Source organism: Moschus berezovskii, chromosome X, assembly GCF_049115385.1.
Source record: "Moschus berezovskii isolate FMDL1 chromosome X, NW_MosBer_1.0, whole genome shotgun sequence".
Classification (NCBI taxonomy): Eukaryota; Metazoa; Chordata; class Mammalia; order Artiodactyla; family Moschidae; genus Moschus; species Moschus berezovskii.
This window is the reverse complement of record NC_142488.1, coordinates 35,691,916-35,707,890: the sequence shown is the minus strand read 5'-3', so window position 1 is coordinate 35,707,890 and position 15,975 is coordinate 35,691,916. Positions and strand designations below refer to the sequence as shown.

At 40.4% G+C, this 15,975-nt stretch overlaps 1 long non-coding RNA gene across 1 annotated transcript in view; it reads left to right on the top strand.

Moving 5' to 3' along the window:
- Positions 1-15,975, top strand: part of LOC148773262 (uncharacterized) — a 201,957-nt gene that overhangs the window by 876 nt on the left and 185,106 nt on the right. The window lies entirely within an intron of this gene.

Sequence of the window (15,975 nt, the reverse complement as noted above, 5' to 3'; positions counted from 1 at the left end):
TCTTGACCACTATTCCCAGGCGTGGGAAACCCCTTGGTTTAAACCAGCCTATTAGCAGCTAGTATTGCCCACTACAGTCTGTCTATAAAAACTCTGTAACCCCTTTGTTCGGGGCTCAAAGCTTGGAGTGTTAACTCCTCTGGGCCCCACCGGTGTAATAGACCTGAGTTCTCCAACTCTCTGAGTGTGGTGCTTGGTTTCTCAAGTAGTGGTTTCTGCAACGTTTTCAGTGTCTCCTGTGGGTCTCAAACCCTGAAAGTAGATGGATAAACAAAATAGACATGGTCCTAGATGTCGAGGAGGTTACAGTCCAGTGGCAAACACAGAAAGTGAACAATGACACAAATGAATTGCCTTTCTTTTGCTCAGCTGTTTTGAAATGACTCTTCCTTTCCCAAAGTGTGGCCAGTGAAGGCCAAAGAGGTCATCTTTCCCAGGGGTATTTGCATTTTGATAGGGACCGAGCAAGCCACGAAAGAATAAGTGACTCATGGAAAAGTTTTTGACACTCTGTGGGGAGAGCAACTGCTCCACTGACTTGAAAGGCCAGTTTTGCTTGGAGGTAATTTTTTTCTCAAAAGTGTTAATAGTCACAGTGATTTTGGAAGCAGAGATTAAATAGTCTGCTGTTCTGTCCTTGCTTGATATTTTCTAGGGAGGGAGTTCAGTTGGCCCAGATGATTGCCAGGACTGACACATCCAAAGAATGGATGGTATGGCCTCCATTCTCCTGTGAGAGCCAGAACGGGTTCATTTTTCATTATAATAATAAAAAGTTAGGTCCACTTGTAGGCAGGGAGTTCAGTGTTGGGCTAAGGGTGTCAAAGGAGCAACTGGAATGTTTGATTTCTTCTCCTGGCTTCTTCCTCCTCCCTCAGCTGTAGTAGGCCTTAGGAGTGATTTCTACTCCTTAGGCACAGAGGTATTTTTGCAGGGAGGAAGCCAATTCTGACTCCATGTTGGAACTGTTTGACTTGCTTTTCCTTGCTTTTGTTAGTATAATGATACAGAATGGTTTGCCTCAGAGGATCCTGCCCCTTTGCCTGACTGTTAAAGTGCCTTTGTTCAGAACCCTGTCCACCTGTGGATGGCAGTAAGAAAGAAATTAACACATCCCCTGCCTGAAACTTGCCATTCTAGGAGATGTTTGCAGGATTAATGGCCTTTTTACTTTGCTTCCTCACTTTCCCTCATCTCTGATCTATAAAAGAACCTGACATCCAGACCCCTTAAGATGGTTATTTTGAGGCACTTGCCTACCATCTTCTTGGGCTGCTGGCTCCCCGATTAAAGTCTCTTCCACGCCCCAACACCTCATCTCTTGGATTCATTGGCGTATCATGTGACAAGCAGAGCGATCTTGGACTCGGTAACAACATCAAATGCAAACATTCATAGGCAGAAAGGAAGCTATATTCCACTTTATCCCCCCTCTCACCCTTGTCACGAATCTGCAGGCAACTCTGTTAATTCTGACTGATTATCCTTCCACACTGCCCAGCACCAAGGTAGCGCCAAGAGCAATGACAGGGACATGGGCTGATTGCTTTCAAAATAATACTGGAAGCAGGTATCCAAGAGAAGGAGCTCTGCTTTTTTACCAGTTGTGCCCCCTGCCACCCTTGTGCCCTGTCTTGCCCCAAAATGCTGCGTTACAAGCAACCACAATATCTTGTGGCATAGCACAGTAAGTGGATTGTTCATGGGTCTGGGATCATGGCAAGACTCTGGGAATGGGCTGGTTGTTGCTTGAGGAGACTGAGTCGACTAGGCTCTGGTCCATGTCTCTCATCCTCAGTGCTTCTGCCCCGGCATGCCTGCCTTGTGATGGCAGAGGAGCAAGAGCCGAGGGGGAACAGGCAGGACTTCTATAGGGCTGGTCTCAGAGCTGATACACTGTTGCCTGCCTTATTCAACTGGAAAATCACACCAGGAAGTACATGGTGTCTTTATGGAATTCCACAGCTACGTGACAAAGGGTGTATGTACAGGGTAGGGTGAAGTATTAGGGTTCCCAGGAGTTTCTTTTGGACAGTGATGCCCCCAAGTAGAACAGAGGTCATCAGATGATTGAGAAACAGTCTGGTTTTAATGCAGGAAGGGGGAACCCCTTCCAGGGCCCAAAAGTGGGTTCTTGTCTTACACTCGGAAATGAATTGTCCGAGGAGACACATATGCTGACAAAGCAAGAGACTTTCGGGAAGAGTCACCCCGGGGGAGAGCAGTAGGGTAAGGGAACCGAGGAGAACTGCTCTGGCACATGGCTCCCAGTCCCAGGTTTTATGGTGATGGGATTAGTTTCCGGGTTATCTTTAGCCAATCATTGTGACTCAGAGTCCTTCCTGGTGGTGCACGCCTTGTTCAGCCCAGATGGATGCCAGAGAGAAGGATTCTGGGAGGTGGTTGGACACGAGGTGTCACTTTTTGACCTTTCCTGAACTCTTCCAGCTGATGGTGGCTTATTAGTTCCGTGTTCCTTACTAGAACCCCCGTCATAAAACAAGTCATGCAAATGGTTACTATGGTGCCTGGCCTGGGTGGGCAGTTTCAGTCAGTGTGCTTCCCCTAACAGTTTGGGAGAAGCAAGACATGAGTGGTATCCCATAGCCCTCTTAAACTCACAGGACAGATGAACCCTTTTAACCTGTAAACCTTTTGCCCAAAGACCTCACCACTTGTGGCTGTTGGACAATTACCTGGCAAAACTTAGCCTAGAATATTCTTTAGGGCAGAGTTAGCTAGTTAGACCGTGTGCGGCTTTGCCTCTAATGGTGATTTACTTAATTTACAAACAGTGTTTATTTTTTATTAATATGAATCCACTAGAATACACCATCCACAAAGGTAGGGCTTGTTGCTGTATTTGCTTATTGATCTGTGCAAAGAACCTGGACTAGTCCCTGGCACATGTAGTAGGCACTCACCAGAAGTTTGTGAAAGGATGAATGAATTGCCATAAGAGCACCATTGACAAAGTCAGCTGGGGTGTAGCAGGCAGAGTGAAGCCTTTATTGAATCTGACTTGATTAAACTCCCACTGTTTTCCTGGATCCTTCTGCTCTTGTGAATGTGAGAATGTAAATATTTTGCAGTTTCTGCCTCCTTACTTTGTTTCTCCACCAAGTCTGGTGACCTCTATACTTTACCTTGAATTCAGTGACTTCACACATTCTATTTTTAATAACTAACCCTGTGTAGCAGGTTATATTTTCCAAATATGGCCCCAGCAATATCTGCTCTGCCACATGCTCCCCTGCACCATGACCTTGACACTCCTCTCATCAGGAGATAAGGTATGTACCCCTCCTCTTGAATCTGGGTGGGCTTATGATTTACTTGTAACCAATGGAATGTGATCAAAATGACACAGCATGCCATACAAGGCTAGGTAATAAAAATGATTCAGCTTCCATGTTACATGCTGGCACGCTCCTATTTGGAGCATTGAGCCGCCTTATAAGAATCTAAGTGAAGCTGCTATTTTGTAAGTAAGTGCAAGACAACATGGAGAGACCATTTGTAGGTGCTTGGATCAACAACCCAACTGAGAGCATCAACTGACAGTTATGTGAATTAACCACCTTGGATATACAGCCTAGTTGAGCCTTCAGATGACCACAGTTCCATCAGAATCCTAGGCTCTCAGAAAATACAGTTTTCCAAAATAATTATTCTACTTGAACTCTTTAGAAGTATCAATGACTCTGCAAGAAATATGCAGCCTATACAAAACTGGCCAAAGCCATTTATTTCACCCTTACCTGCAAGATTTTTCCTGATACTTACAGAATCTCTAGTAGCATTTGCTGACAGGCAGCTCCCTACACGTCGTTTCTGTGATCTTGCTGAATTGCTCAGTTCTGAGCTCTTCCTTGGTATTTCCTTAGTAGGCAGATTATGCAAAACTATGGACAGAAAATAGTTTTAGTGGGTTTATCAAGGAACTCACATAAAAATTATGCAAAGCTATCAGGAAAAATGTTAAAGGGTTCCTTTAATACAAATCGTTGCTTTCTAAGTGTGACTATGAATACAAAAACAGTCATTGTATAACTGTCAAACCTCAACACTTAAGGTTTAGTACATTTTATGGGATAAACCATCTGAAAAATACTATCAGAGTTTTCCAAAATTTTGCTCAAACTGTGCATCCTGGAAATGGTTTTGATAATTGAATCAGTGCAATGTCCAGTTCTTACAGCACATTTTCTTTGGAGATGCATCTCTGATTGTTTAAAAAAATTTTGCACTGTATTTGAATATGATTTACAGTGTATTGGTTTCAGGTGTACAGCAAAGTGATTTTATATATATATATATATATATATATATAGAGAGAGAGAGAGAGAGATGCTTGCTAAGTTGCTTCAGTCATGTCCGACTCTTTGAGACCCCATGGACTGTAGCTTGGCAGGCTCATCTGTCCATGGGATTCTCTAGGCAAGAATACTAGAGTGGGTTGCCATGTCCTTCTCCAGGGGATCTTCCCGACCCAGCAATCAAACCCATGTCTCTGATGACTCCCACATTGACAGGTGGATTTTTTACTACTAGTGCCATATATGGTAATCTCCAGGTCCATCCATGTTCCTGCAGATGACATTATTTCATTCACTTTTAGGGCTGAGTAATATTCTATGGCAAATACATACAATATCTTTTTTATCTAGTCATCTGTCAGTGGACATTTAGAATGCTTTTATGTGTTGGCTGTTATAAACCGCACTATAGTTAACATAGGGGTGACTGTATCCTTTCAAATCATGCTTTTTTCTGGATATATGCCCAGGAATGAGATTGCTGGATCATATGGTAGCTCTGGTTATAGTTTTTTAAGGAACCTCCATACTCTTCTTCATAGTGGCTGAACCAATTTACATTCCTGCCAACATTTTAGGAGGGTCCCTTTTTCTCCACACCCTCTCCAGAATTTGTTCATAGACTTTTTGATGATGGCCGTTCTGATTGGTGTGAGGTAATATCTCACTATAGTTTTGATTTGCATTTCTCTGATAATCAGTGATGTTGAGCATCTTTTCGTGTGCTTTTTGGCTATCTGTATGTCTTTGGAGAAATGTCTATTTAGGTTTTCTGCCCATTTTTTGATTGGGTTGTTTGTGTGTTTTTTTTTTTTTTATGTTGAGCTGCATGAGCTATTTGTAAATTTTGAACATGAATCCCCTGTCAGTCACATCATTTGCAAATATTTTTTCCATTCTGTGGGTTGTCTTTTCATTGTGTTTACAGTTTCCTTTGCTGTGCAAAAGCTTTTGAGTTTAATTAGATGCCATTTGTTTTGCATTGTTTTAATTTATGTTGCTCTAGGAGACTGAAAAATGTTGATGCAATTTATGTCAGTGTTCTGCCTATGTTTTCCTCAGTTTTATAGTATCTGGTATTACATTTAGGTCTTAATCCATTTTGAGTTTATTTTTGAATATGGTATGAGAAAATGTTCTAATTTCATTTTTTACATGTAGCTGTGCCATTTTCTTAACACCATTTATTGAAGAGATTGTCTTTTCTCCATTGTATAGCCTTGCCTCTTTTGTCATAGATTAACTGACCAAAGTTGCATGGGTTTATTTCTGGGCTTTCTATTCTGTTCTATTATTCTATATTTCTGTTTTTCTGCCAGTACTGTACTGTTTTGATGAGTGTAACTTTGTAGTATAGACAGAAGTCATAGAGACTGATTTCGCCAGTTCCGTTTTTCTTTCTCAAGATTGCTTTGGCTATTAGGGGTCTTTTGTGTTTCCATATAGATGGTAAAATTTTTGTTCCGGTTCTGTGAAAAATGCATGATTTTCTGGAGAGTTTTTATCATAAATGAGTGTTGAATTTTGTCAAAAGCTCTTTCTGCATCTATTTAGATGATCATATGGTTTTTATTCTTCAATTTGTTAATGTGGTGTATCCTAATTGATTTGCATATATTGAAAAATCCTTGCATCTCTGGGATAAATTCCACTTGTTCGTGGTGTATGATCCTTTTAATGTATTGTTGGATTTGGTTTGCTAGTCTTTTTTTTTTTCCCTTTTAAAATTTTATTTGTTTTTGGCTGTACTGGGTCTTAGTTCCTGCCTGCAGGCTTTCTCTAGTTGCAGTGAGTAGGGGCTACTCTTCATTGTGGTAGATGGGCTTCTTATTACAGTGGCTTCTCTTGTTTCAGAGCATAGGCTCTAGGGCACATCCAGGCTCAGTAATTGTGGTGTGCGGGCTCCGGTAGTTGTGGCACCTGAGCTTAGTTGTCCTCTAGCATGTGGAATCTTCCCATAGCAGGGATCAGTCTTGTGTCCTCTGCACTGGCAGAATTCTTAACCCTGGACCATCAGGGAAGTCCAGTTTGCTAGTATTTTGTTGAGGATTTTTGAGTCTACGTTCATCAGCCTATACTTTTTTTTTAGTTGTATATTTGTCTGGTTTTGATATCAGGGTGATGGTGGCCTTATAGAATGAGCTTGGGAGTGTTTCTTCCTCTTCAGTTTTTTGGAATAGTTTCAGAAGGATATGTATTTGCTCTTCTCTAAATGTTTGATAGAATTTGCCTGTGAAGCCATCTGGTCTTGGACTTTGGTTCCTTGGAAGTTTTTAAACCATAGTTTCAATTTCAGTACTTGTGATTGGTATGTTCATAGTTTTTATTTCTTCTTGGTTCAGTCTTGGGAGATTGTGCCTTTCTAAGAATTTGTTAATTTCTTCTAGGTTGTCCATTTTATTGGCATATGCGTGTAGCATCTTATGATCCATTGTATTTCTCTGGTATCCATCATAACTTCTCCATTTTCATTTCTAAATTTATTGATTTGAGCCCTTTTCCTTTTTTCCCTTGATGAATCTGGCTAAGGTTTATCCATTTTGTTTGTCTTTTCAAAGATGCAGAAAAGGCTTTCAGTTTCACTGAGCTTTTCTGTTTTCTATGTCTCTCTTTCATGTATTTCTGCTCTAATCTTTATGATCTCTTCTACTAACTTTGGATTTTGTTTGTTCTTTTTCTAGTTGCCTTAAGTGTAAGGTTAGGTTGTTTATTTGATATTTTTCTGATTTCCTGAGGTAAGATTGTATTGCTATAAACTTGCCTCTTAGAAGTACTTTTGCTGCATCTCTTAGTATTTGGATTGTCATGCTTTCATTGTCATTTGTCTAGGTGTTTTTTGATTTCTTCAGTGATCCATTGGTGGTTTCTTAGCATATTGTTTAGCCTCCACATGATTTTATCACAGCTGCACCCCTCCTACCTTCTCATTGTGGCTTCTTCTTTGTCTTTGGAGGATGTCTTTTTTTTTTTTTTTTGGTAGGTTTTAGCATTTCTTTTTAACTGATGGTTGTTCAGCAGTTAGTAGTGATTTTGATGATGTTTTCATGAGACAGATTGAGCTCACATCCTTCTTCTCTGCGATCTTGTCTCCACCGTCAGGTCAAGTGGTTTGTTCAGATCTGCATCTTCTGGTCTCCAAGAGCCAAGCAGCATGATGTGGCTGCCTTACTGGTTCTCCGTTCTCCCATAATGCGCCAACAGTAACCACCTAGGACAGCTCAGCAGGGGCCTCAAGGCTGCCTCCACAAGTCCAAACCAGATACCACATCTCTGATTTTTTTTTTTTAAACTCGGCAACCTGATTGGAAAGTTCTCCTGCTTCTACTCTTTCTGTCCTCTATAGGCTCTTCTCAAAATAGCAGCTAGAACAATGTAGGCCATATCATCTAACTGATGATGTCAGTGTTTCACAAGGTCCTTGAAAGTTAAATTTGGTGTGCATTGGACAGCCTAAAAGGCTCACGGCCATCTCACCCTCATCACTTCCCTGACTTCTCCTCTTTTTCCTTTTCTTGCTCCTTCAGTTCCAGCTACACTGGCTGCCTTGATGTTCCTCAAACATATTAGTTATAGCCTTAACTTAGAAAGTGTCCATTGAAGTTTCCCCTTCCTGGTATACTCTTCAAATGAAATGCTCATGGATTTGCCCCTTCACCTCTCTCTCAGTGAATAAGTCTCTCCCTGACTTATTGTTTTAAGTTACAACCCTTCCCCCAACCATTAGTGTCTAAAAACTATGTACTTTTACTACTTTTTTTTTCTTTTCTGTCTGCCTGCACTAGAATGTAATCCCCATGAGGACAGGAATTGTTGTCTCTCTTATTCCCTGTTTTATCCCCAGCATCTGGATTAATGGTGTGACACACAATATTTGCTTAACAGATATTTATTGATGTCTGTGATACCCTTCAGAATATTGAAAACTTCCACCAGTCCCCAACTGATGGCTGAGCTTTGTTGTCTGCTTTGATGACCAGTTTCCTGATCATGTTCCTCTGCACAGTCAGCCATAAAGATGTGCATTTTTGACATAGGATTTGATTCTTGTCTCTCTTTGTATACCTCCAGTATTAATCTCTACTTCCAGTATTATCAATGTGAAGCTTTTTTTAGCCGTCATAAGCCAAACATAATCATGGCAGAATCAGACACCAGGTGCAGTAAGTAAATGAACTGGTGCCCATCACTCCATCTGAAGGAGGGGCAGCCCAGTTTGATCAGTCACATTGACCAAGAGCAGATAATAATGCACACCCTACTGTATTGGATGTGAGAAAGATATATTTACTATTTTTCTATGGGTAGTGTAATGTGTGTATATGGATATAAGATCTGAATGTACTATAGTAAATCATTGTTGTGACAGTGCTAAAACCGATATGCCTCTATTTTATTTTTATTTTATATGGGAGTATAGTTGATTTACAGTGTTGTGTTGGTCCGAGGTGTACAGCAAATATTTGCCTCTATTTTAAATTGATGAATCTGCATCGTTACCTTAAATCAACAAGTATAAATGGAAGTGTTCATTTGGTTAGAGTAAATTCTTTAGCTTGAATATTATAACAGTTTCCTACGTGTAGTAATTTCTAAGGTTTTCTCCAGTAATCAGGAGCATGTCAATGTATGGCAAAACCAACCAATATAATATTGTAAAGTAATTAGCCTCCAATAAAAAAATAAAAAAGAAGAAAGGAGTGGTTAAGGATCTCTATGGTGCTATAGTTCAACAGCTGTCAAATAATAACATAGTAATGAATAATGCACTAATACTCCTGCTTTTCATCTTATGGTAAAGCAATATTTCTACTTCTACATCTATAGTTCTCATTGTTGGAAGAAGTTTCAATATCAGAAATACAGAGTTTATTCTCTGATACGGTCAGTCTCTAGATATTTGCATGAATGTAAGACATAGAAGATGCTTTTGAACTGTGGTGCTGGAGAAGACTCTTGAGAGTCCCTTGGACTGCAAGAAGTTCCAACCAGTCCATCCTAAAGGAGATCAGTCCTGGGTGTTCATTGGAGGGACTGATGCTAAAGCTGAAACTGCAATACTTTGGCCACCTCATGCAAAGAGTTGCCTCACTGGAAAAGACTCTGATGCTGAGAGGGATTGAGGGCAGGAGGAGAAGGGGACGACAGAGGATGAGATGGCTGGATGGCATCACTGACTCGATGGACATGAGTTTGAGTGAACTCTGGGAGTTGGTGATGGACAGGGAGGCCTAGCGTGCTGCGATTCATGGGGTTGCAAAGAGTCGGACATGACTGAGCGACTGAACTGAACTGAAGACACAGGTAAAGGATCAGATATGTCTCAAATAATTGATAATTGATTATGACGCTGAAATGTCAATGCTCACACTTTTCCAACTGTTCTCAGTACGAGATTACTTCTGGAGATAGCTTTATCCTGTGTTACTATGAGGTACAATGAGGAGTGATACCCAGAAAGAACCTGGGTCTTAGCCCATAATCCACAAGGCAGAAAAACCCATTACCAGATGGCCAAAGAAAGATAACTGCTTTAGGTTATCAAAGATAAAAAGAATTATGGCACTGGAAGGATCCAAGAGATAATTAATCCGTTGCTTTAACAATGAGGAAACTGAGACCTCTGGCAGTCATAAAACAGGGAGTTACTGAATAGTTTTAAAGAGGAGAGACATGGAATCGTATCTGTGATTTAGAAAGCTTATTTTACTGGAAAACTGGACAATATGTTTGAAAGGAGTAAGATGTATTGGGATGATAAGTAAAATAATCAAGAAATGAGGAAATCTGAGCTAGGTCTGTAGCAGGAAACATGGACAGACTTAGAAGGACTCGAGATATTAAGCAGATGGAATTTACAGGGTTTAATGAAGACTAGATATGGGAGTCGGAGAAGGCAATGGCACCCCACTCCAGTACTCTTGCCTGGAAAATCCCATGGGCGGAGGAGCCTGGTAGGCTGCAGTCCATGGGGTTGCGAAGAGTCGGACACGACTGAGCGACTTCACTTTCATGCATTGGAGAAGGAAATGGCAACCCACTCCAGTGTTCTTGCCTGGAGAATCCCAGGGACAGGGGAGCCTGGGTGGGCTGCCGTCTATGGGGTTGCACAGAGTTGGACACGACTGAAGCGACTTAGCAGCAGCAGCAGATATGGGAGTAATATAGGATAAGAGTCAAAGATTATGGCTGTTTTCTGCTCTGGACAATTGGGCCAATGGGGATGCTGTACACCAAGCCAAAGGATGCAGGTAGTAGAATAGATATGGAGTAGGAGGCAAAGGAGAGTGGCTAATACAGTTTTGAAGCTGCCAAGTATGACTTTATAGTCATTATGGGAGTGTGTGTGTGTATAAAATTTCAGCCCTGAAGTCCTGAAGATGCACTCAAATTTCAGGAAGACTGGCTAAAGGAGGCTGATGGAGGCCAGCTTTGAAAATGCGATCAGATAGTGATGATAAAGAAAGAAGCGTGTGGCTAGACTTCAGGATGAGGTCTGTTGTACTTGATAACCCAGCTTCCATTACATCCTATCAATAATATCTTGAGTTTCCTTTAAGACAACCATCCCCCATTCCTATAACATGTGATTTGAGAGGAGCTAAACTATTTCCATGTTTCCAAGGGGAAGCATATATCCCAGGCCTGCCCTAGGAGAAGTAATTCTGAGCTTTCTTGGCTAGAAACATTGGGAAAGCTGGGGTTGCTAAACTGAAAGGATTAAACATACAGTTTCTGGTGGCCATCCTATGATGGCAAGGAGAAGGCAAGCTGAGGATCAGGCCACACAGTGGAAAGCAGAACTGAGTAATAGATGAAAAGTGTGACCTGATGACATTGTTGGCATACCTGCACATGACCTTTGCTGAACAACTGTTTAGTAATAAGACTCAGTACTTTTCTGCTTTTGCTCAGGGGGGTGACTGTCGTTTGCAAAATAAAAATGTCCAGACTGATTTGGGTTTTTCATCATTTGAAGTACTTTGCCATGATTGTTTAGAAAAGCTGGGTGTATAGGGAGACGAGCAAGGAAAATGTTTGAAACAGTTATGGAGTCATGTTTGAGGGAATCATTGAGAACAAGAATTGACTGAGAACAGCTCTTGAATGATTTAGTGGAGGTGTTTAATTGAGACCTAATGTCAAATTCTTCACCAGATCTAACCATGTGACCTTCAGTTCAGTTCAGTCGCTCAGTCATGTCTGACTCTTTGCGACCACATGAATCACAGCACGCCAGGCCTCCCTGTCCATCACCAACTCCCAGAGTTCACTCAAACTCATGTCCATCGAGTCGGTGATGCCATCCAGCCATCTCATTCTCTGTCGTCCCCTTTTCCTCCCACCCCCAATCCTTCCCAGCATCAGAGTCTTTTCCAGTGAGTCAACTCGTCACATGAGTTGGCCAAAGTATTGGAGCTTCAGCTTTAGCATCAGTCCTTCCAATGAACACCCAGGACTGATCTCCTGTAGAATGGACTGGTTGGATCTGCCTCTTGAGAAACCTGTATGCAGGTCAGGAAGCAACAGTCAGAACTCTACATGGAACAACAGACTGGTTCCAAATAGGAAAAGGAGTACGTCAAGGTTGTATATTGTCACCCTGCTTATTTAACTTATATGCAGAGTACATCATGAGAAATGCTGGGCTGGAAGAAGCACAAGCTGGAATCAAGATTATTGGGAGAAAGATCAATAACCTCAGATATGCAGATGACACCATCCTTATGGCAGAAGGTGAAGAGGAACTCAAAAGCCTCTGATGAAAGTGAAAAAGGAGAGTGAAAAGGTTGGCTTGAAGCTCAACATTCAGAAAACAAAGATCATGGCATCTGGTCCCATCACTTCATGGGAAATAGATGGGGAAACAGTGGAAACAGTGTCAGACTTTTTTTGGGGGGCTCCAAAATCACTGTGGATGCTGTGAAAGTGCTGCACTCAATATGCCAGCAAATTTGGAAAACTCAGCAGTGGCCACAGGACTGGAAAAGGTCAGTCTTCATTCCAATCCCAAAGAAAGGCAATGCCAAAGAATGCTCAAACTACCGCACAGTTGCACTCATCTCACATGCTAGTAAAGTCATGCTCAAAATTCTCCAAGCCAGGCTTCAGCATTATGTGAACCGTGAACTCCTAGATGTTCAAGCAGGTTTTAGAAAAGGCAGAGGCACCAGAGATCAAATTGCCAACATCCGCTGGATCATGGCGAAAGCAAGAGAGTTCCAGAAAAAACATCTATTTCTGCTTCATTGACTATGCCAAAGCCTTTGACTGTGTGGATCACAATAAACTGTGGAACATTCTGAAAGAGATGGGAATACCAGACCACCTGACCTGCCTCTTGAGAAACCTGTATGCAGGTCATGAAGCAATCGTGTGACCTTGGGGAAGTTATTTAACCTCTCTGAACCTCAATTCTCTCATCTGTAAGTTGGTAATCATAATAGAATCTTTCTCACAGAATGTTTGGGGTGATACTTATAAAGGGTATAACTTTATATTCAGTGTTGTCTAACATTGAATAAATGTTAGCCTTTGTCTAAAATCATCATTATTCTGCATGTAGTTGTTTCAAGCAATGAATTCCCATTGCCTGCTTACCACCTACTCTTTATCTTTTTCTAGACTGGTTCTCCTTAGAAGAGATTCATGGAGGGGGCGGGGGAGAAGGTTTGCTTATTCTTTCTCAATGATTCCTAAATCAAATGAGTTCCATTTAGAAGCCTAAATAATTTTCTTTTTTAGTGTGACAAATTCAACTTCTAAGGTGAAAAGAGAAATCATGCTGTGTTTTTCAGCTTTAATGTGATCACAGATAATAAAGATTCAAGTTGACAAATTTTGTTGTTAATGCATGATACAGAAGAAAATCAATCTTTTTCTAGGTTTTTCTGGTTCTACAGTGGTAAGAGTGGGCAGGAAAGTAAAAGCATGTGACCTAAAGCCATACAGGTAAGCACGTCTGCAAAGACAGCATAGGCATGTACTACATGAGGTGGATATTTGACTCTGGTTTTCAGTCTCTTAAACACAATGGAAGCTTTCCATAATTTCTCCATCCTTTATCACTGTCTCACAATTTTGAAGAGAAAACCTGCAAAATATCTTTGGGCATGTTGGTTATTTAAGCTGCTTCTGGAAAGATTGATAGAGAAATCTAGTTTTATTAATGGCTGGAAGTTATACAAGACAAACTTAAAAAATCAGTATATTCAGTCTTTAATTTTATTTTCTTTTTTCTATAAATTTATTTATATTTTCTTTTTTTAAAAAATATTTACAGTGTTTTTATTTCCAGTCACATAAAGAATACATGTACAGTATGAAGAATTTAGAAAATAAACAGAAGTGGAAAGATGAAGAGGAAATCAGCTGTGCTATAACTCTTTCTCTCTCTCTTTTTTTTTATTGGAGGCAAATTACTTTACATTAATATATTGGTTGGTTTTGCCATACATTGACATGAATCTTCCCCGGGTGTACATGTGTTTCCCCTCTTGAACCCCACTCCCACCTCCCTCTTCCCCATATCCTCCCTCCAGGTCATCCCCATGCACCAGCCCCGAGCATCCTGTATCATGCGTTGAACCTGGACTGGTGATTCATTTCACATATGATAATATACATGCTACAATGCCATTTTCTCAAATCATCCCTACCTTCACCCTCTCCCACAGAGTCCCAAAGACTGTTCTTTACACCTATATCTCTTTTGCTGTCTTATATACAGGGTTAAGGTTACCATCTTCCTAAATTCTGTATATATGTGTTAGTATGCTGTATTGATGTTTTTCTTTCAGGCTGACTTCACTCTGTATAATAGGCTCCAATTTCATCCACCTCATTAGAACTGGTTCAAATGCATTCTTTTTAATGGCTGAGTAATACTCCATTGTGTATATGTACCAAAGCTTTCTTATCCATTCGTCTGCAGGTGGACATCTAGGTTGCTTCCATGTCCTCACTGTTATAAACAGTGCTGCGATGAACATTGGAGTACATGTGTCTCTTTCAATTCTGGTTTCCTCGGTGTGTACGCCCAGGAGTGCGATTGCTGGATCATATGGCAGTTCTATTTCCAGTTTTTTGAGGAATCTCCACACTGTTCTCCATAGTGGCTGTACTACTTTGCATTCCCACCAACAGTGTAAGAGGGTTCCCTTTTCTCCACACCCTCTCCAGCATTTATTGCATGTAGACTTTTGGATAACAGCCATTCTGACTGGTGTGAAATGGTATCTCATTGTGGTTTTGATTTGCAGTTCTCTGATTATGAGGGATGTTGAGCATTTTTTCATGTGTCTGTTAGCCATCTTTATGTCTTCTTTGGAGAAATGTCTGTTTAGTGCTTTGGCCCATTTTTTGATTGGGTCGTTTATTTTTCTGGAATTGAGCTGCAGGAGCTGCTTGTATATTTTGGAGATTAATTCTTTGTCAGTTGTTTCATTTGCTATTAATTTCTCCCATTCTGAAGGCTGCCTTTTCACCTTACTTATAGTTTCCTTTGCTGTGCAGAAGCTTTTAATTTGGTCCCATTTGTTTATTTTTGCTTTTATTTCCAATATTCTGGGAGGTGGGTCTTGGAGGATCCTTCTGTGATTTATGTCGGAGCGTGTTTTGCCTATGTTCTCCTCTAGGAGTTTTATAGTTTCTGGTGTTACATTTAGATCTTTAATCCATTTTGAGTTTATTTTGGTGTATGGTGTTAGGAAGTGATCTAGTTTCATTCTTTTACAAGTGGCTGACCAGTTTTCCCAGCACCCCTTGTTAAAGAGACTGTCTTTTCTCCATTTTATATTCTTGCCTCCTTTGTCAAAGATAAGGTGTCCATAGGTGCGTGGATTTATCTCTGGGCTTTCTATTTTGTTCCATTGATCTATATTTCTGTCTTTATGCCAGTACCATACTGTCTTGATGACTGTGGCTTTGTAATAGAGCCTGAAGTCCGTCAGGTTAATTCCCTCAGTTCCATTCTTCTTTCTCAAGATTGTTTTGGCTATTCGAGGTTTTTTGTATTTTCATACAAATTGTGAGATTATTTGTTCTAGTTCTGTAAAAAAATATTGTTTTTAGCTTGATAGGGATTTCATTGAATGTATAAATTACTTTGGGTAGTATACTCATTTTTACAATATTTATTCTTCCAATCCATGAACACGGTATATTTCTCCATCTATTAGTGTCCTCTTTGATTACTTTCACAAGTGTTTTATAGTTTTCTATGTACAAGTCTTTTGTTTCCTTAGGTAGATATATTCGTAAGTATTTAATTCTTTTCGTTGCAACAGTGAATGGAATAGTTTCCTTAATTTCTCTTTCTATTTTCTCATTATTAGTGTATAGGAATGCAAGGGATTTCTGTGTGTTGATTTTATATCCTGCAACTTTACTGTAATCATTGATTAGCTCTAGTAGTTTTCTGGTAGAGTCTTTAGGGTTTTCTGTGTAAAGGATCATGTCATCAGCAAATAGTGAAAGTTTTACTTCTTCTTTTCCAATTTGTATTCCTTTTATGTCTTTTTCTGCTCTGATTGCTGTAGCCAAAACTTCCAGAACCATGTTGAATAGTAGTGGTGAGAGTGGGCACCCTTGTCTTGTTCCTGACTTTAGGGGAAATGCTTTCAGTTTTTCACCGTTGAGGATAATGTTTGCTGTTGGT